Below are 22,526 nucleotides of genomic sequence, written 5' to 3'. Positions count from 1 at the left end.
ACACTGAACGCTTTTCCAGTTCTGTTTCTGAGACCAAACGATGACAGACAGATGGACAGACAGACGTGCTGACCGCTATATCACCGCACATTTTAAGCCGATGGGGAAGAAAACGAAGCCAAAACATCAGAGTGAAGGAAGTCGCCGTGTTGTTTCTGTGACAGGCCAACAAGTCTGAGACAGCTTCACGCCAGAGTTTCCACATACGTTTGTATCACAGGATTTTCTAAAGCCTCCAAACAGAGCCAAGTGGTGGGGTGGAAATCTCCTTTTCTCGAACACTTTCTGAATTACAATATGTTGGAAGGTTTCAGGGAATTTTTTGCCAAAGATGCCAAAAATACCAGAGGATTTAGCTGAATATTGGATTTTTCTCCACATTTAACCTTTCCTACATGACTCATCATCATTTGTTACAGGATTATCCTTTGTATTTAGCATTTTCCAGCGAAAATCTGGTATTTTCTTCTATTTAATCGCATCTTTTTTCTTCTTAACCTTACCTTTTATTTATTCTATATTACCTTTTATATATCCTATATTACCTTCATTCATTCATTCATTTATCTATCTATCTATCTATCTATCTATCTATCTATCTATCTATCTATCTATCTATCTATCTATCTATCGTTCTATCTATCGTTCTATCTATCGTTCTATCTATCGTTCTATCGTTCTATCGTTCTATCTATCTATCTATGGTTCTATCTATCGTTCTATCTATCGTTCTATCGTTCTATCGTTCTATTATTCTATCTATCGTTCTATCTATCTATCTATCTATCTATCTATCTAGCTAGCTATCTAGCTATCTAGCTATCTATTTATTTAACCCTTTCATGGATGGTGGTCAGTCCAGTGGACAGCTGTTCAAAGCTGTTCTCTTGTATATTTATGGATTTTGTTGTTTTAGTTCCATATCAGCCAACACAGAGGATGCTTATGCATCATCCCATACACTGACATTCATACTATTACTGTAACTGCACTGTTCTAGATAAACCTGATCTGCACTAACATGTTTGAGTGTAAAGGGAAAAAAAGCAAAGTATTATTAGACTGTAATTAACCGTTTTGTTTTGTTTTTAATCGTTTTTTGTTCATATTATCTCCATGCAGGTATGTTAAAATGTGAGAAAACATCAGATTAGCAGCATTAAAAATGTTTTTATATCATAGTTTTCTCATAGTATATCAGCAAATACATGTTTCTTTGCCTCAAAAATTAAATACATGGTATCCAGCTGAGTGGACATTTGGTAACTACATGAAAAACAGGTTCATAAAAAATCAATTGCATTGGTTTTTTTTGTTTTGTTTTTTTTGTGCCTAAAGAGGAATAAAAACACTCAGGAAAAAAATCTTGATTAAGGTTCTCATAATTCATGCATGAAAGGGTTAATATATTGTTACCAGGATAAGAACAAAGCCCAGACGGACCATTTTAGGCATAGGCTTTAAAGGGTTAAACCTCTCAGGTCCTGCTCTGTAATGGAAAGTGATGTAGAACCAATGTAAATACAAACATTTAGAGTGGATGAAATCACCATCAAAGAAGTATGTTTCTCATAAAAGCTAATCTGGAATCTTCAATTAATACATGACATTTCAGAAGGAGCCTCATGAGGTCATGTGGTAGTAATAACGTCCCTCTGCTTTGTATGTGGCAAGTGGCAGAAGGCCAGCGTCTATGGAAAAAAAGGGGGAAAAGTAAGATCATGTTCATAAAAGCCTACAATAGTGTAACCCCCCCTGCCCCCCCCCCCCTCCTTGTCTCTGTTAGAAACAGGTTTTTTCCAGGAGCAGAGGGAAGAGGGCCAGTCTTCCTGGCTGTGATCTGTCTGACATCAGGCAGTGTTGCAGGCCAGTGCCAAGTAGAGCAGAGAAGCAGAATTCCCCCTGCTTTACCCTGAGCTCAATGCAAGTCCCAGCCTTCGTCGAGCGTGTCATGAACAGAGCCGGCAGAGCATGCCAGCCAATGGGTTCTCCAAAGGAAGGAGGGAGGAAACCCAGAGCGACCAAGTTGAGGCAGATGGTTTTTAGTTCATTTGTAAGCCATGTTCAACGAGCTAACATAGAACAGAACAGATCTGTATTGTCACTGATACAGGAACAATGAAAATCTGTTTAGCAGCCAACACTTTAAGTGCAAAAAGAAACACAAAACACTGGAAAGTATTGACAACATACAGGGTGGGGAAGAAAAATTTACAATGAACATTTAGTTGTTTTTTCTCAGCAGGCACTACGTCAATTGTTTTGAAACCAAACATATATTGATGTCATAATCATACCTAACACTATTATCCATACCTTTTCAGAAACTTTTGCCCATATGAGTAATCAGGAAAGCAAACGTCAAAGAGTGTGTGATTTGCTGAATGCACTCGTCACACCGAAGGAGATTTCAAAAATAGTTGGAGTGTCCATAAAGACTGTTTATAATGGAAAGAAGAGAATGACTATGAGCAAAACTATTACGAGAAAGTCTGGAAGTGGAGGAAGCAACAAAAAACGTACCAAAGCTTTTATTAAAGCTCTCAAATCCAAAATCCTAAAGGATCCAACCAAATCCATGAGAAAATGGCAATTGAACTTGAGGCAGACAACAAGACCATTAGAAATGCAGTAAAAAAAAAAAAAAAAAAAAAAAAAGAAATGCAGTAAAATATGATTTGAAGCTAAAATCTTACACAAGAACACTAAAACACTTGTTGACAACAGCAACAAATCCAACTTTAGCCATTTTTGGGAATCATGTTTATGGCCGCCTTCTAGCCCAGATCTAAACCCTCTGGATTCTGCTATTTGGGGCGTTTTAGAACACGCTACCAATAGAACATCACACAGCAATGTCAACTTTCTTAAAGATACTATTAAAGAAGAATGGGAGAAGTTGTCACCCGAATATGTGAGGAACATTTGCGCAAGTTTCAGGAAGCGTGTGAAGGCAGTTATTGAGAAAGAAGGAGGACACATAGAATAAAAACATTTTCTATTATGTACATTTTCTTGTGGCAAATAAATTCTCATGACTTTCAATAAACTAATTGGTCATACACTGTCTTTCAATCCCTGCCTCAAAATATTGTAAATTTTGCTTCCCCACCCTGTATATGTTTTTTGTTTTTTTTTTTTGTACATCTAAGTGGTACATTTGAACCCATAAAGACCCAGTGCTACTTCTGTGGCAGTTCCCAAGTGAATTTTTCCTTAAGTGATTTATCACCCTTCATTGTAATATTATGCTGCGTTCCAGGCAACCTGTAACTCGTGTTTTTCCAACCTTCTACCAGTGAAAATGCACTGGAATGCCAGTCAAACCTGTGACTTCCCACCCGTGAACTCGTACTAGATCGGTGTACTCCCAGTTCCGAGTTCTGACATCACGTAGCAATGGCAGCCCCCATGGATGTGGTGTTTATGCAGTTTGTTTATTAAAACAAGGTTTGCACTGATATTATTTATCTGCAAAAGTTCTGCATAATTAGCAGCTACTCTAGTGTTAGCTAGTTTTCAGTCCAATGAGTGCAAGAATAAATTAATACCAAATACGAATCCAAATACACAAATAACCTAACATCAAAGGTAGAACAACTTCTCTTGCCTTATGCGTCGTTTTTCCTCCTGTTTCCCTCAAATGAGCAAAGAGCAAGCACCTTTGGGATAGAAATGATTGTAAATGAACATAATGTACAGTACGACATGCTGGTTTGTTTACATCTAGCTCCCACAATTCCTTGCGCTCAGGCAGTTTGGCGTGACTTGCCTGGAACGTTACAAAGTCGTGAGTCGTGGTTTGAAGTTGTGACTTTAGGGCTCAAAAACCGGCCTGAAACGTAGCATTATCCTCTGTATTTTGCAGGTTTTCAGCAAAAATCATGTACTTTCCTATATTTAATTGACTGATAATGTAGAAAGTTCAGATTAATGTTGATTGTTATTATATCAGAAATTGAAAAAACTGAAGAAAAACAGACTTTTCCAGCAAATCTATTATTAACTGAACATAAACCAAATGTGTCCATCCACTGTCATTGACTAAACTCCATGGGTTTTACTGGGGAATCAATGCTGTAGAAGATGACGGTGTTTCCATGGTAACTACGGAGCTTCTGAACATCCAAATAGGTTATATCTGATGACCATGAAAAGATGACAAACTACATTTTCTACTTTTACAGACTAACACCTGACTAACACTTTTCGCTTTTCCATTGACCCTCAAATTGCGCTAATATAACTTGCGCATAAAAACTTGAGTATAAAAACTCTCGATTTTCAATTAAAAGTTTTTGCGCTGGCAAGAGGTGGTTTTTCGGGTGTAGCACAATGAGTATATCACACAAAACTGCAATGGGAAGACCTTTTTCCGCAACTAGAGTCATGTGAATTAAAAAAAAACCAGATGTCGCTGGACGTTACAACAAGTGAAAAAGAAGAGTTTTAAAAGAAACATGGCGCGGTATGTGTGGACACACCAGGAAACGGAATAATTTTTTTAATTTAGTACGGGATAGAGGGGTAATATATAATAATAATTGATATATACGTAAATCAACACGATATTTGAGTTCATCGCCGTGTTTAAGGAATGAATTCTCATGTCATCTCACGATAACAAATAAACAAATTATCGTATTTGTCATTTAATGGAAAAACCGACACTACGCACTTCTGTTTTTGGACATTTAGTAAATATCGGTAAAGTTTTGCTCAGATGTCCAATGGAAAAGCCACTACTGTCTTAGATGTCTGAAATACATTAATTATCAAAAAAAACCAAAAAAACATTAGCAGTTATGGCTCAAAACATGTATAACGTGGTCACAGAAACGTTAACTTTTGGTCACCACAATCTAATCAGTTCATCCTTGAGCCTAATCGAACATTTTGGGTAAATGTTGGCACATTACATCAACCTGAGATATCATGTTATAAGAATGGACAAACATGTCATCACAGCTCCCTTGACCTTTGACCTCCAAAGCCATTCAAGTTCATTACTGAGTCGAAGTGATTGTTTTTGTGCTAAATTTGGTGCCATTCTGTCCAATCTGTTCTGAGATATTCTATGTTTAACCCTCCGGTATCCAGGTGCGCCTTTTAGGCACACTTTGCACTTTGTTTTAAAAAACTTCATATTATTTTTCACAATTTAAATAAGGTAAGAATTCAAAAGTTGTTCATTTGTGCATGATCTTTAAAATTCTGGCTACCGACTAAAATGTGCACATTGTAAACAAAAGAAAATTACAAGACTAGCATCTGTCTGCCAAATGTGCCTAAAACGCACTATTTCTTCCATTTGATATGTATGATTAGGACTGACCTTGATTTACAAAAATAAAATCAAATTAGAGCAGAAAAATAAATCAATATATAATATTTAATAGTTTGATTTATAGGTGTGCATTTTACACACACTTGGTGACAGATGCTAGTATTTTTGTACATTTAACCTAGTGCCAAAAATAATAATGCAAATTAACCAATGTTGGAGCTAACCATTGACATGCCAGGCTGCAAAAATCAAATAATATATGATCCACTTTTTATGTAGTATATTGGAAAGATTTATTCTTTGTGTTTTTTGTATCCAAAAAAATGGTTTGTTTACATTACAAACACAGCATTTAAAGGGTTAAAAAATGTGACAATTATTGAGTATTTGGTATTTTTTATTTACAGCTCAAGCTGATGAAATAGAAAAAAGTGTAAAAGAATTAAAAACAAACTGTATGAAAATTTTATTGACATTATTCCACAAGTGTGCCAAAATGGCACACTTGGTGCTTAGTAAGGGCCTTACTGGACGGGACACCAGAGGGTTAAACAATAAACCTGCCAAACAAGCAACAAACAGACACACCTTCATTTAGAAATCCATCATAAATGCATCAAAAATTGAAACACACACTAAGAGAGGTGATCTGATGGCGCTTTATCCCAGTTTCACCTTCTCATAACAGCCTCATTATGATTCTTTACACCTGTGTGGCATCCTGGTGGTTAATTGGTCAGTGCGATGGTCAAACAGAATAGCCATTAGCAACAGTGACATGCAATTATTGCAGTGACTGTCACGCAGAGATTGATGTGGTTCAGCTCAGGCACGGCCCATGAAATCAATAAAGTGTCATCTTTGTGCAATGTCTGCATGATGGATGACTCCACAGGATCCCAATTACAAAGACTAGATGATGTATACCTCCCCAACAACAGATAAGCTAATTGGAATTAGGGCGGGAATACAACACTAATCTTTGATAAAGTGTGAAGATAATAGAATGGATTAAACTAAGATACACATACTGTAGGTTATCATAATAAAACACATACAGAAGAGAAACTACAGGGTGTATCAGAAAAAAGTAGACTCAGAAAAAACAACATAAAACCAAAATGTCTACGTATTTGGTTTTACGTTGTTTTCGCAATGTCTTTGCATTTTGGTTGAACTTGGTTGAACTTGTAAGGCTTTGGAGGTCAAAGGTCATTAATTACCAAAAAAAAAAAAAAACATTAGCAGTTATGGCTCAAAATACGTATAATGTGGTCACAAAAACATTAACCTTTGGTCACCACAATCTAATCAGTTCATCCTTGAGCCTAATTGAACATTTTGGGCAAATTTTGGCAAGTTCAACCAAAATGCAAAGAGATTGCGAAAACAACATAAAACCAAGATGCGACAAACTGTATTTTGTCCTTTTTCAGACTAACGCTCGACTAACACCGTCTTAGATGTTCAAAATACATTAATTACCAAAAAAACGTTGGTAGTTATGGCTAAAAATATAGAGAAATGTGGTCACAAAAACGTCAGCCTTTGGTCACCACAATCTAATCAGTTCATTCCTGAGCCTAATTGAACATTTTGGGTAAATTTTGGCACATTGCGTCAATCTAAGATATGTTATAAAAATGGACAAACATGTCATCGCAGCTCCCACGACCTTTGACCTCCAAAGCCTTTAAAGTTCAACCAAAATGCAAAGATGTTGCGAAAACGCCATAAAACCAAAATGCAACAAACTGTATTTTGTCCTTTTTCAAATTAACGCTCGACTAGCACTGTCTTAAATGTTCAAAATACATTAATTACCACCGAAAAAAACATGGCAATTACAGCTCAAAATATGTATAATGTGGTCACAAAAACATTAACCTTTGGTCACCACAATCTTATCAGTTCATACTTGAGCCTAATTGAACATTTTGGGCAAATTTTGGCAAGTTCAACCAAAATGCAAAGAGATTGCGAAAACAACATAAAACCAAGATGCGACAAACTGTATTTTGTCCTTTTTCAGACTAACGCTCGACTAACACCGTCTTAGATGTTCAAAATACATTAATTACCAAAAAAACGTTGGTAGTTATGGCTAAAAATATAGAGAAATGTGGTCACAAAAACGTCAGCCTTTGGTCACCACAATCTAATCAGTTCATTCCTGAGCCTAATTGAACATTTTGGGTAAATTTTGGCACATTGCGTCAATCTAAGATATGTTATAAAAATGGACAAACATGTCATCGCAGCTCCCACGACCTTTGACCTCCAAAGCCTTTAAAGTTCAACCAAAATGCAAAGATGTTGCGAAAACGCCATAAAACCAAGATGCGACAAACTGTATTTTGTCCTTTTTCAGACTAATGCTCGACTAACACTGTCTTAGATGTTCAAAATACATTAATTGCCAAAAAAAAAAAATGGTAGTTATGGCTCAAAATATGTATAATGTTGTCACAAAAACGTCACCACAATCTAATCAGTTCATTCTTGAGCCTAATTGAACATTTGGGGCAAATTTTGGCACATTGCGTCAATCTCAGATATATTATAAAAATGGACAAACATGTCATCACAGCTCCCTTGACCTTTGACCTCCAAAACCTTTCAAGTTCAACCAAAATGCAAAGACATTGCGTAAACAACATTAAACCAAAATGCAACAAACTGTATTTTGTCCTTTTTCAAATTAACGCTCGACTAACACTGTCTTAGATGTTCAAAATACATTAATTGCCAAAAAAAAAAATTGGTAGTTATAGCTCAAAATATGTATAATGTGGTCACAAAAACATTAACCTTTGGCCACCACGTCATCACAGCTCCCTTGACCTTTGACCTCCAATGCCTTTCAAGTTCAGTCAAGTTCAACCAAAATACAAAGACAATGCAAAAACAACATAAAACTAAAATGCAACAAACTGTATTTTGTCCTTTTTCAGACTAACGCTTGAGTAACACTGTCTTAGATGTTCAAAATACATTAATTACCAAAAAAAAACCATTGGCAGTTATGGCTCAAAATATGTATAATGTGGTCACAAAAACATTAACCTTTGGTCACCACAATCTTATCAGTTCATACTTGAGCCTAATTGAACATTTTGGGCAAATTTTGGCAAGTTCAACCAAAATGCAAAGAGATTGCGAAAACAACATAAAACCAAGATGCGACAAACTGTATTTTGTCCTTTTTCAGACTAACGCTCGACTAACACCGTCTTAGATGTTCAAAATACATTAATTACCAAAAAAACGTTGGTAGTTATGGCTAAAAATATAGAGAAATGTGGTCACAAAAACGTCAGCCTTTGGTCACCACAATCTAATCAGTTCATTCCTGAGCCTAATTGAACATTTTGGGTAAATTTTGGCACATTGCGTCAATCTAAGATATGTTATAAAATGGACAAACATGTCATCGCAGCTCCCACGACCTTTGACCTCCAAAGCCTTTAAAGTTCAACCAAAATGCAAAGATGTTGCGAAAACGCCATAAAACCAAGATGCGACAAACTGTATTTTGTCCTTTTTCAGACTAATGCTCGACTAACACTGTCTTAGATGTTCAAAATACATTAATTGCCAAAAAAAAAAAAATTGGTAGTTATAGCTCAAAATATGTATAATGTGGTCACAAAAACATTAACCTTTGGCCACCACGTCATCACAGCTCCCTTGACCTTTGACCTCCAATGCCTTTCAAGTTCAGTCAAGTTCAACCAAAATACAAAGACAATGCAAAAACAACATAAAACTAAAATGCAACAAACTGTATTTTGTCCTTTTTCAGACTAACGCTTGAGTAACACTGTCTTAGATGTTCAAAATACATTAATTGCCAAAAAAAAACCATTGGCAGTTATGGCTCAAAATATGTATAATGTTGTCACAAAAACGTCACCACAATCTAATCAGTTCATCCTTGAGCCTAATTGAACATTTGGGGCAAATTTTGGCACATTGCGTCAATCTCAGATATATTATAAAAATGGACAAACATGTCATCACAGCTCCCTTGACCTTTGACCTCCAAAACCTTTCAAGTTCAACCAAAATGCAAAGACATTGCGTAAACAACATTAAACCAAAATGCAACAAACTGTATTTTGTCCTTTTTCAAATTAACGCTCGACTAGCACTGTCTTAAATGTTCAAAATACATTAATTACCACCGAAAAAACTGGCAATTACAGCTCAAAATATGTATAATGTGGTCACAAAAACATTAACCTTTGGTCACCACAATCTTATCAGTTCATACTTGAGCCTAATTGAACATTTTGGGCAAATTTTGGCAAGTTCAACCAAAATGCAAAGAGATTGCGAAAACAACATAAAACCAAGATGCGACAAACTGTATTTTGTCCTTTTTCAGACTAACGCTCGACTAACACCGTCTTAGATGTTCAAAATACATTAATTACCAAAAAAACGTTGGTAGTTATGGCTAAAAATATAGAGAAATGTGGTCACAAAAACGTCAGCCTTTGGTCACCACAATCTAATCAGTTCATTCCTGAGCCTAATTGAACATTTTGGGTAGATTTTGGCACATTGCGTCAATCTAAGATATGTTATAAAAATGGACAAACATGTCATCGCAGCTCCCACGACCTTTGACCTCCAAAGCCTTTAAAGTTCAACCAAAATGCAAAGATGTTGCGAAAACGCCATAAAACCAAGATGCGACAAACTGTATTTTGTCCTTTTTCAGACTAATGCTCGACTAACACTGTCTTAGATGTTCAAAACACATTAATTGCCAAAAAAAAAAATTGGTAGTTATAGCTCAAAATATGTATAATGTGGTCACAAAAACATTAACCTTTGGCCACCACGTCATCACAGCTCCCTTGACCTTTGACCTCCAATGCCTTTCAAGTTCAGTCAAGTTCAACCAAAATACAAAGACAATGCAAAAACAACATAAAACTAAAATGCAACAAACTGTATTTTGTCCTTTTTCAAATTAACGCTCGACTAGCACTGTCTTAAATGTTCAAAATACATTAATTACCACCGAAAAAACTGGCAATTACAGCTCAAAATATGTATAATGTGGTCACAAAAACATTAACCTTTGGTCACCACAATCTTATCAGTTCATACTTGAGCCTAATTGAACATTTTGGGCAAATTTTGGCAAGTTCAACCAAAATGCAAAGAGATTGCGAAAACAACATAAAACCAAGATGCGACAAACTGTATTTTGTCCTTTTTCAGACTAACGCTCGACTAACACCGTCTTAGATGTTCAAAATACATTAATTACCAAAAAAACGTTGGTAGTTATGGCTAAAAATATAGAGAAATGTGGTCACAAAAACGTCAGCCTTTGGTCACCACAATCTAATCAGTTCATTCCTGAGCCTAATTGAACATTTTGGGTAAATTTTGGCACATTGCGTCAATCTAAGATATGTTATAAAAATGGACAAAAATGTCATCGCAGCTCCCACGACCTTTGACCTCCAAAGCCTTTAAAGTTCAACCAAAATGCAAAGATGTTGCGAAAACGCCATAAAACCAAGATGAGACAAACTGTATTTTGTCCTTTTTCAGACTAATGCTCGACTAACACTGTCTTAGATGTTCAAAATACATTAATTGCCAAAAAAAAAATTGGTAGTTATGGCTCAAAATATGTATAATGTTGTCACAAAAACGTCACCACAATCTAATCAGTTCATTCTTGAGCCTAATTGAACATTTGGGGCAAATTTTGGCACATTGCGTCAATCTCAGATATATTATAAAAATGGACAAACATGTCATCACAGCTCCCTTGACCTTTGACCTCCAAAACCTTTCAAGTTCAACCAAAATGCAAAGACATTGCGTAAACAACATTAAACCAAAATGCAACAAACTGTATTTTGTCCTTTTTCAAATTAACGCTCGACTAGCACTGTCTTAAATGTTCAAAATACATTAATTACCACCGAAAAAACTGGCAATTACAGCTCAAAATATGTATAATGTGGTCACAAAAACATTAACCTTTGGTCACCACAATCTAATCAGTTCATCCTTGAGCCTAATCGAACATTTTGGGCAAATTTTGGCACATTGCATCAACCTGAGATATCATGTTATAAGAACGGACAAACCATGTCATCACAGCTCCCGTGACCTTTGACCTCCAAAGCTCAACCAAAATACAAAGACGTTGTGAAAACAACATAAAACCAAAATATAAAGACATTTTGGTTTTATGTTGTTTTTTCTGAGTCTCCTTTTTTCTGATACACCCTGTAAAGGTTATTTTCAGAAAGAGCACAAACCAAAACAAAGACCAGTATCAGATATTAGAATTACTGTAAATGGAAGTAATCCATCCTGCATGGTGACAATGTGCTGCTACTGCACCTACTTCTGTATCCAGCTCCAAAGACAGAGCTCACAAATAATCCACTGTGATCAGCAGAGCGAGAAATAAAGAAAGGGAATAGCCAAACAAGAGATATGCTCTTAGTAAGCTCATATTCCCTGGAATTCTCCACCAAGAGACTCTCAACACATGAAAAACAACAATGGTATTGATCTTGGAATGACCTGTACAATACTGACCTTTTAAAGAAAATTCTTCCATTTGTTTAAACTGACACTGACTTTCTTTTTGAAGTCTCAAAACACTTCACTAAACCTGTGAGAAACGTGGAATCAAGCAGTCTTAGAAATCCAAGCAACATGAAACACTAGTCGCTTTTCCATTGTCCCTCAAATGTAACTTTCGCATAAAAATTTACCTAATGGAAAAATGACAATTTCGCCGAAAGTCACATTTTTCGATAAAAAAATTTTGTGCTGGCAAGAGGTGGTTTTTCGGGCGTAGCGCAATTGGTGTATCACACAAAACTGCAATGGAAAGACCTTTTTTTCGCAACTAGAGTCAGGTGAATTAAAAGAACGGATGTTGACAGACGTTACAACAAGCGAAGAAGAAGAAGAAACATGTCGTGGTATGTGTGGACACACCAGGAAACCCAATCATTTTTTAATTTAGTACGAGATAGAGAGGTACTATATGATAATAATGAATATATCTGTAAATCAACACCATATTTATGTTCGTTGCCATGTTTATGGAATGACTTCTCGTGTCATCTCGCGATAATGAATAAACAAATAATTGCATTTGCGATTTAATGAAAAAACCTACATTACACTCCTCTGTTTTTTTGACATTTAGTAAATATCGGCAAAGTTTTGCGCAGATGTCCAATGGAAAAAGACTACATGCTTCAACATTATTTTAGACAGACTTTATTTGTCATTCGAGATTTTATATCAAAAATGATTTTTTGATGCAATAGATCCCCAGGCAGAAGCAATAATTACAAACAGGCACTATTTTAACAGCCAAATGACACAATACCATTATCTAAACTCAGTGTTGGGAGTACTGCATTACAAAAGTAATGTTACAGTAATTTATTACTTCTTGCTGTAATGCAGTAGTGTAAGACATTACTTATCATTTTTCAGTAATATTTTACTCAGTACAGGATGAACTAATTAGATAAAGTTACCAGCTCAAAAATGCATTGGTGCTCATAACGGCTGGTAACTGAGAACTAAATTGACAAAGCAAAAATTTAACTAAGCGCTCTTGTTGAGGTTTAGTAATTCCAGTTGAAGAGTGTCATATTAGCTAGTGGACACTACCAGAGCCATGTTCTGCGAATACTAACATTTTATAAAATTTAGGGGGTGGGGGGGGGGGGGGTATTGTTTTTTTATCAATATTTTATTATTTTTATCAGTATTTTATAGGGATGTCCGATAATATCGGCCCACCAATATTATCAGCCCGATATTGGCATAAAAATGTAATATCGGTGAATATCGTTATCGTTTTTTTTGCCTATCATTAAAACCAATAAAATAATGCCTTGATTTCACCGGCATTTACCGACGCGTAAATGAAGCATTGTTTGCAGCTGAAAGAAATGTGTAGTTTTCAAAATTGTACAGTAGAGTTGCCACACTGTAATAGACTCATGGAGGGAGGGAGAGAAAATAAATAAATATGGTATTTTTTCCACAACTTAAGTTGAAGTATGTATTCTTTGCACAGACAGTGTTTACATTTTCAAAGCCTTGTTGCATTTGAGAATGCATCCAATGGGGCATCACAATAAAATTAGGCATAATGTGTTAATTCCATGACAGGAGATATGTGATGTTACCTAAAATTAGTTTAATATCCCACATATATCGGCAGTGGTATCGGTAGATATCGGAATCGGAAATTAAGTGTTGGACAATATCGGCACATCGGTTTTTGGCAAAAAAGCCAATATCGGACATCCCTAGTTTTTTATTCGGGTTTCTTTTTTTATTAAATGCTGCTGACAATTGGCACCTGAGAACAGTATTTCATTTCTGTGTATTCATGTGCTGAAATGACATAAATTGGAATCTGAATCTGAATAAAACACAATCAATTGGTCAGTCTGTTTAACTGATTGATGTCCAGTCTACAAAGACTTTTTTTCCTATTATTTTGACAATGTTTTAGCTTGAAATTTTGGAGAACTGCTCTCAGCTTTCTACAATGAAAAGAAAAGTTAATTTTCCTCAAACACACACCTATAAATGGTAAAATCAGTGGTCTCTTAATTGTTTCCAGAGCTGTATTTAAGTAGAGAAATCCTCCGTGCAGTGCACAATCTCGACACATAAGCATCTTTTCACAACCAAATTACTGACAAGTTTGTTTGGAAAGTACTGACACATGTCATTAAGGCATGTGGACTTACACTGGGCAAAAAAACAGCTTATCTTTCAGCTGCGCCTCCACACAGTTGCGTCTTTTGTTGCTGCACATGTGCCGGTGCCTCACCATATTACTGAAAACACTATCTCGCTTCACCACGGTCCTGTGTTGACTCAACCTCCAGTCATCCTGCACTGACAAGACACAAGGAAAATGTAATAAATTCATAATCAGCTGTTTGTTTACCCGCCTGGTGCTTTTTATTCTAATGTCTCGGTCTCTGGGTGTATATCTGAGTCACAAACAACAACAGGAAAAAGGGCAAATGTGTGTTGAGTCAGTGGTGGATGGCTGCTGTCGTCTTATCGTTCTGTTCCTTTTATCACTCGGTAATATGTTACGTCAAGTCACATCTGGCTCTCGTATGTTTTGTTTACACCACGGCTGTCACCCGGAGGCATGTTAGCGCACACAAAATAGGACAAACGTCGTCTATGACAACGCCGAATCATAATCATGCGCTCACTTGTGGGTTACAACAGGGCGACTCATGACTTTTCAAGAAACATTAATAGTCAATTTATTTCTCATGACCTCACTTATCCCCCATGCCAGAGAAAGCATTACTAATCACATGCAACTAATCAGAGCTGATCGGCACAGTTTGAACTCAGAATTTCAGGTTAAATTGAATATTTGGGTTAATCATTTGTCATGTTTGCAATTAAAGACGGTGACACAATTAAATGCACTGTTTGTAATTTTAGCCGATCGGGGTCCATCAATCAAAACAATAACAAAAGATGCGGTTAGATCAGGGGTGGCAAACATGTGGCCTGCGGACCAAATCTGGCCCGCCGAAGGGTCCAATCCGGCCCGCAGGATTAACTTGGATAGTGTAAAAATTACACTCAACCAAGAGTGTTGAATTAGTTTTAGTTCAGGTTCCACATACAGACTATTGTGATCGCAAGTAAAATAATAACATAATAACCTATAAATAATGACTCCAAATTTTCTTCTTGGTTTAATGTGGAAAAAATATCATGTTATGCCTATGAATAATGACAGCTTAAAAATCGTCTCCTTGTTACAGTGCAAAAACTAACATTAAATGACGAAAATATTTATATGAACAAATTATCCTTTAACCCTTTCATGCATGAATTATGAGAACCTTAGTTGATTTTTTTCCCGAGTGTTTTTATTCCTCTTTAGGCATGAAAAAAAAAACAAAAAACAATGCAATTGAAATTTTTTTATGACCCTATTTTTCATGGAGTCAGAAAAATATCCACTCAGCTGGACACCGTGTGTTTAATTTTTGAAGCAAAACAAACTATGTGTTTAAAACTCATTACCAAAAAGTGATAAACTGTGTGAAAACTATGAAATAAAAACATTTTTCATGCAGCTAATCTGATGTTTTCTCCCATGTTAACATACTCTAATACTAGTTATTACTCACTACATGCAGACAATATGCAAAAAAAAAACTTTTAGATAAAAAAAAACTGTTAATTACAGTCTAATAACAAATAGCAATTGATTTAACACATGTTAGTGCAGATCAGGTTTATCTAGAACAGCAAAGTTACAGTAATGGTCTGAATTACAGTGTATGGAATGATGCATAAGTGTCCACTGTGTTGGCTGATATGGAACTAAAACAACAAAACCCATGAATATATAAGAGAACAGCTGTAGAAGAACTGTCCACTTGAGTGACCACTATGCATGAAAGGGTTAACAATAAAATGAGAATAACCTGAAATGTCTCAAAAAAAATTGAGTGCCATTTTAACAATATTCTGCTTGTTACTAAATGTTTTGTGCCTTTATAGAACTGATCCATAATGCACATGTATAAATTGAGGCATAATATTGTTAAAATTGCTGTTAATTTTCTTAAGAAATTTCCGTTTTTTCAGATAATTCTCATCTTTTTTGTTTGGATAGTTCATAAATGTAAATATTTTCGTAATTTGATGTTTTTGATTTTTTTTGTTTTGTTTCTTTTGCATTAAAACAAAGAGAAAAAATAGGAGGTGTCATTATTTATGAGTTATTATGCTATTATTTTTTTGGTCCGGCCCGCTTGAGGTTAAATTGGGCTAAGTGTGGCCCCTGAACTACAATGAGTTTTACACCCCTGGGTTAGATGATGGAAAGTTGCATGGAATCATGGGAGTTGTTGTTTTACCCACTCTTGTCACTACTATGAACGAACAACAACCTCCAAGTGGCAACTACACAAAGGAGGAGATAAAAGGAGATAAAATGAAATTATACAAATCACACAAATAATCTCTAAACCAATCTAATCTAATCTAATCTAATAACATTTAAGATTATTTTAAAGTTGATGTAAACCACTGACAAGAGATTAAATGAAATGTCTATTACACAAATAATCTCTAATCTAATCAAATACGATCTAATCTAATGTAATCCAATGTACTCCAATGTAATCTAATCTAATTAAATCCAATCCAATCTAGTTTAATTTTATCTAATCTAATCTGATCCAATTCAATGTAATGTAATCTAGTCTGGTCTAGTGTAGTCTAGTCTCGTCTTGTCCAATCTAATCTAATCTAATCTAATCTAATCTAATCTAATATAATATAATATAATATAATATAATAACATTTAAGATTATTTTAAAGTTGATGCAAACCACTGACAAGAGATGAAATGAAATGTCTATTACACAAATAATCTCTAATCTAATCAAATACGATCTAATCTAATTTAATCCAATGTACTCCAATGTAATCTAATCTAATTAAATCCAATCTAGTTTAGTTTTATCTAATCTAATCTAATCTGATCCAATTGAATGTAATGTAATCTAGTCTGGTCTAGTGTAGTCTAGTCTAGTCCAGTCGAATCGAATCGAATCTAATAACATTTAAGATTATTTTAAAGTTGATGTAAACCACTGACAAAAGATGAAATGAAATGTCTATTACACAAATATTCTCTAATCTAATCAAATAGGATTTAATCTAATGTAATCCAACGTAATCTAATCTAATTAAATCCAATTTAATTTAATTTTATCTAATCTAATCTGATCCAATTCAATGTTATGTAATCTAGTCTCGTCTAGTGTAGTCTAGTCTAGTCTAATCTAATCTAATCTAATCTAATCTAATCTAATCTAATCTAATCTAATCTAATCCACATTATCAAAGGTGAATGTTGTGACTTCATTTGGGGAAAGATAAAGTACAAGTAATTTGTGTTTGGATTTATTTTAATTTCATGATACATATGCAATTTCTTGTTAATTTATTTCAGAGTAAAAAATATACAGTATATTTTATTTGTGATTTATGTTAAAAGTTGTTAAAATAAGTACTAGTAAACGCTAAGATTAAGATAACTACGTTTCCCATGAGGCTTAGCATTACCCAAGAAGCATAGGAAATGTTCCCGGAAGTAGATGTATGTATGCCACGAGTTGTGAAAAGTTGGATGTGTTTTCAAGTTGCCGCATGCAGTAAAAAATGAACGCGTATTTTTAAACTCAGAGTCTCGCTTCGTTATTTTTGGATGTAATTTGGATAATTCCAACAGCGAAATACCACCACTGACAGTAGACGCCACGCAGATGAACAAATATTAAAACCTCAATGTGGAGAGGTTGTCTATTCCATCTTTAAATTAAACTTGCATGAAACTAAATAAATAAAAGTGTAAAAATCCTTCCAGCGTCGTGTTGAAAGTGCATTATATACCTCCTTTTTCTCAGCACGGACTGGTGACATTGTTATCTGAAACTAATTATGCTGGGTGCCAAAGCAGCAGTCTTGCAAATCGCCTTTGTTGCCGTGGATCACTGGAGGGGAGATCCTTCATCCTACTTTCTACTCCCATCTGCCCCGGGGGCTTGTGCTCCTCTGTGGTGGGGGTGGGGGGTGGGGGGGTTGCAGAGCGTGCCTCTGCTCTGCCTCCTCATCTCCCTCAGGACCGGCTGAGGTTGTGAGTCTGCGAGCGGTGGTGTGGGCGAGGTGGAAAAAAGAGAACGAGTGTCCCTGTTTGTGTGAAGGAATGACTTCATGTACTGGTAGTGGTGGGTGATTTATGTGTGTCTGTGTGGGAGCATGGGTGTGTGTGCGTTTGTGTGTGTGTGTGGGCACCAGTTGTATCCTCGATGCAAAATGTGTTTCAGGATTCTGGGTTACACACTCACAAAGCAGCCTCATGCCTTATAGATCATGCAACACATCCTGTTCTTTCAACACCATCAGCAAACCACAAATACTCCCCGCATGATTTCCTATCCTGTTTATTCACCCTCGCTGCATCCTGCACGGGAAAATCAGCCACACGTTATACAACTTAAGCCCTTTCATGAGGCGTTTACAAACTTTGAGGCCAAATTTAAAGGGTTTTATTCGCAGAAACTTAGAAACAGTAGTCGCTTTTCCACTGACCCTCAAATTGCACGAGTAAAACTTGCGCATAAAAGTGTACCTAATGGAAAAAATGACAATTTCGCCAAAATTCTCGTTCTCACTGGCAAGAAGTGGTTTTTCGGGCGTAGCGCAATGTTTCTGAAACCTGCACTTTATAGGATTTACTGGGTCATTTTGGTAATTTCATGCACATGTACTAGAAGTGAGAGAAGAAGCCATTTTAGCAGTAGTATAACATGCATTATATTGTAAATGAGTGCTAGATTTTAAAGTTGTAAATGCTCTAGAAAAATGAGTAAAAGGATTCACTAGTCGCTTTTCCACTGACCCTCAAATTGCATGAATATAATGTGTGCATAAATTGTACCTAATGGAAAAAACAATTTCGCCAAAACTCTTGTTTTTCGATTAAAAGTTTGCTGCATCCTGCACGGGAAAATCAGCCACGCGTTATACAACTTAAGCCCTTTCATGAAGCGTTTACAAACTTTGAGGCCAAATTTAAAGGGTTTTATTCGCAGAAACTTAGAAACAGTAGTCGCTTTTCCACTGACCCTCAAATTGCACAAGTAAAACTTGCACATAAAAGTGTACCTAATGGAAAAAATGACAATTTTGCCAAAATTCTCGTTCTCACTGGCAAGAAGTGGTTTTTCAGGCGTAGCGCAACGTGTCTGAAACCTGCACTTTATAGGATTTACTGGGTCATTTTGGTAATTTCACGCACATGTACTAGAAGTGAGAGAAGAAGCCATTTTAGCAGTAGTATAACATGCATTATATTGTAAATGAGTGCTAGATTTTAAAGTTGTAAATGCTCTAGAAAAATGAGTAAAAGGATTCACTAGTCGCTTTTCCATTGACCCTCAAATTGCATGAATATAATGTGTGCATAAAAATGTACCTAATGGAAAAAACAATTTCGCCAAAACTCTTGTTTTTCGATTAAAAGTTTGCTGCATCCTGCACGGGAAAATCAGCAACGCGTTATACAACTTAAGCCCTTTCATGAAGCGTTTACAAACTTTGAGGCCAAATTTAAAGGGTTTTATTCGCAGAAACTTAGAAACAGTAGTCGCTTTTCCACTGACCCTCAAATTGCACAAGTAAAACTTGCGCATAAAAGTGTACCTAATGGAAAAAATGACAATTTCGCCAAAATTCTCGTTCTCACTGGCAAGAAGTGGTTTTTCAGGCGTAGCGCAACGTGTCTGAAACCTGCACTTTATAGGATTTACTGGGTCATTTTGGTAATTTCACGCACATGTACTAGAAGTGAGAGAAGAAGCCATTTTAGCAGTAGTATAACATGCACTATGTTGTAAATGAGTGCTAGATTTTAAAGTTGCAAGTGCTCTGGAAAAATGAGTAAAAGGATTCATCAGTCGCTTTTCCACTGACCCTCAAATTGCGCGAATATTACATGTGCATAAAAACGTACCTAATGGAAAAAACAATTTCGCCAAAACTCTTGTTTTTCGATTAAAAGTTTGCTGCATCCTGCACGGGAAAATCAGCCACGCGTTATACAACTTAAGCCCTTTCATGAGGCGTTTACAAACTTTGAGGCCAAATTTAAAGGGTTTTATTCGCAGAAACTTAGAAACAGTAGTCGCTTTTCCACTGACCCTCAAATTGCACGAGTAAAACCTGCGCATAAACGTGTACCTAATGGAAAAAATGACAATTTCGCCAAAATTCTCGTTCTCACTGGCAAGAAGTGGTTTTTCAGGCGTAGCGCAACGTGTCTGAAACCTGCACTTTATAGGATTTACTGGGTCATTTTGGTAATTTCATGCACACATGTACTAGAAGTGAGAGAAGAAGCCATTTTAGCAGTAGTATAACATGCATTATATTGTAAATGAGTGCTAGATTTTGAAAGTTCCAAGTGCTCTGGAAAAATGAGTAAAAGGATTCACTAGTCGCTTTTCCATTGACCCTCAAATTGCATGAATATAACGTGTGCATAAAAATGAACCTAATGGAAAAAACAACAATTTCGCCAAACTCTTGTTTTTCGATTAAAAGTTTGCTGCATCCTGCACGGGAAAATCAGCAACGCATTATACAACTTAAGCCCTTTCATGAAGCGTTTACAAACTTTGAGGCCAAATTTAAAGGGTTTTATTCGCAGAAACTTAGAAACAGTAGTCGCTTTTCCATTGACTCTCAAACCGCGCGAGTATAACTTGTGATTTAAAAGTAAACTTACCTTACAATATTACTGCCTCAGAATTGTAATGTTTGGCTTATATGTAGTTTGGGGCTAACATATTATATCCTGTATAGTTTAATCTCTATTTGTTTATGTTTATATCTGGCTGAACGGTTGCACAATGGTGATACAACCAATCTACATGTGTTCTGACTAGTTATTCCTTGTTCTCTAATTTAATGTTATAAATAGCCAATGAAGAAAATATACTTACCTCCGCCAAGGAGGTTATGTTTTTGCCAGGGTTTGTTTGTCTGTCTGTTTGTTTGTCTGTCCGTTAGTGTGCAACATAACTCAAAAAGTTATGGACAGATTTTGATGAAATTTTCAGGGTTTGTTGGAAATGGGATAAGGAAGAAATGATTAACTTTTGGGGGTGATCGGGGGTGGGGGGGCCCACGGGGGGGCCCACTGATCAGCCTTGGCGGAGGTCTGCGCTCTCCGAGTGCTTCTAGTTGGTTATGCATCTGACACTGAAAGTAAGGAAGGGGCAGGACTAGATAAGCCTGTGCTTCTTTCTGTTCCTTCTCAAACTGTGTTTATGAGTTGATTCATATGTACATTTATGTTAAATTTCTTGTATTTTGTTACTTTTTCTGTGATTAATGACCATTGATGGCTGCATATGTAACTGACTTCTTGATTTTATTGTTTTTTTAGTTGTTTTTTTCTTTTTTACTTCAAAGTTTGAGACAAATAAATAAATAAATAAATGGAGTTACTTTTAATCTGTGGTGCATTACAGTTTGGAAGTAACTTGCACAACACTGGTTATAAAACGTTTCATCCGAACTGCTTCCCATAAAACATGCAGGAGCTGTAGACAGTGAAGTCTGTGGGTTATCCACAGCAACGCCAACACTGTTAGTGGGAGGAGATGTTACTGTTTAACTTCCAAAATGTCATTTGTCAGCTCTGTCAGCACCACAAAGAAACTACAGTCTCCCCCGTGGAATTGGGTAAGGCATACATTTCAGATAGAAATGTTTGAAAACTTGGACAAATAGACCAGTACAGCTGTATGGGTGACATAAGTGTGGAAATAATGGGCCCCATGCAGGAATATTCACTTAAATCTAGCTATAGTTTCCCTTAATTTTCTGGTAAAAGAGAAGTAAACTCCAAATTTTTCTCAAAAAATTCCAAAATAATTCACATTACTGCACCTTAGTCACTTGTATGTATATAGTGTATATTTACTTCCATTTCCTGTAGATTTGTACATATACAAGTCTTGTATTTTTTTCCGCTTTGTGTATTCTATTTATATTATTTATTGCTTTTATGTCTTCATTCTTACTTTCCTTGTTTTTCGGCTTTATTGCTAGTGTTGTTTAGGGGTGTAGGAAAATATCGTCTCCATGATATATCACGTTATTTCATTTTGCGATACTGTATTGATATTAAAAAGTACTGTATTGATATTTTTAGGTATTTATTCAAATGCAGATATGGTGGAGGTTTATTTTGTTTTTTGTTTTAGTTTTTTGTTTGTATTTTTTGGGAATCCTGCAAGCTCTTTTATTCCTATATTCACATGGGTATTTTACTCTTTTATTTCTATATTCACATGGGTATTTTACTCTTTTATTCCTTTATTCACGTGGGTATTTTACTCTTTTATTTCTATATTCACGTGGGTATTTTACTCTTTTATTCATATATTCACATGGGTATTTTACTCTTTTTATTTCTATATTCACATGGGTATTTTACTCTTTTTATTTCTATATTCACATGGGTATTTTACTCTTTTTATTTCTATATTCACATGGGTATTTTACTCTTTTTATTTCTATATTCACATGGGTATTTTACTCTTTTATTCCTTTATTCACGTGGGTATTTTACTCTTTT

At 35.7% G+C, this 22,526-nt stretch overlaps 1 protein-coding gene across 1 annotated transcript in view; it reads right to left on the bottom strand.

The window, feature by feature from the left end:
- adam12a (ADAM metallopeptidase domain 12a) overlaps window positions 1-22,526 on the bottom strand; it is a 505,639-nt gene that overhangs the window by 265,146 nt on the left and 217,967 nt on the right. The gene's annotated exons all lie outside the window — the stretch shown is intronic.

The sequence above is a fragment of the Sphaeramia orbicularis genome, chromosome 19 (genome assembly GCF_902148855.1).
Source record: "Sphaeramia orbicularis chromosome 19, fSphaOr1.1, whole genome shotgun sequence".
In the NCBI taxonomy this organism is placed as follows: Eukaryota; Metazoa; Chordata; class Actinopteri; order Kurtiformes; family Apogonidae; genus Sphaeramia; species Sphaeramia orbicularis.
Note: the sequence above shows the minus strand (reverse complement) of the source record. Positions and strands in the feature narration are given on the sequence as shown.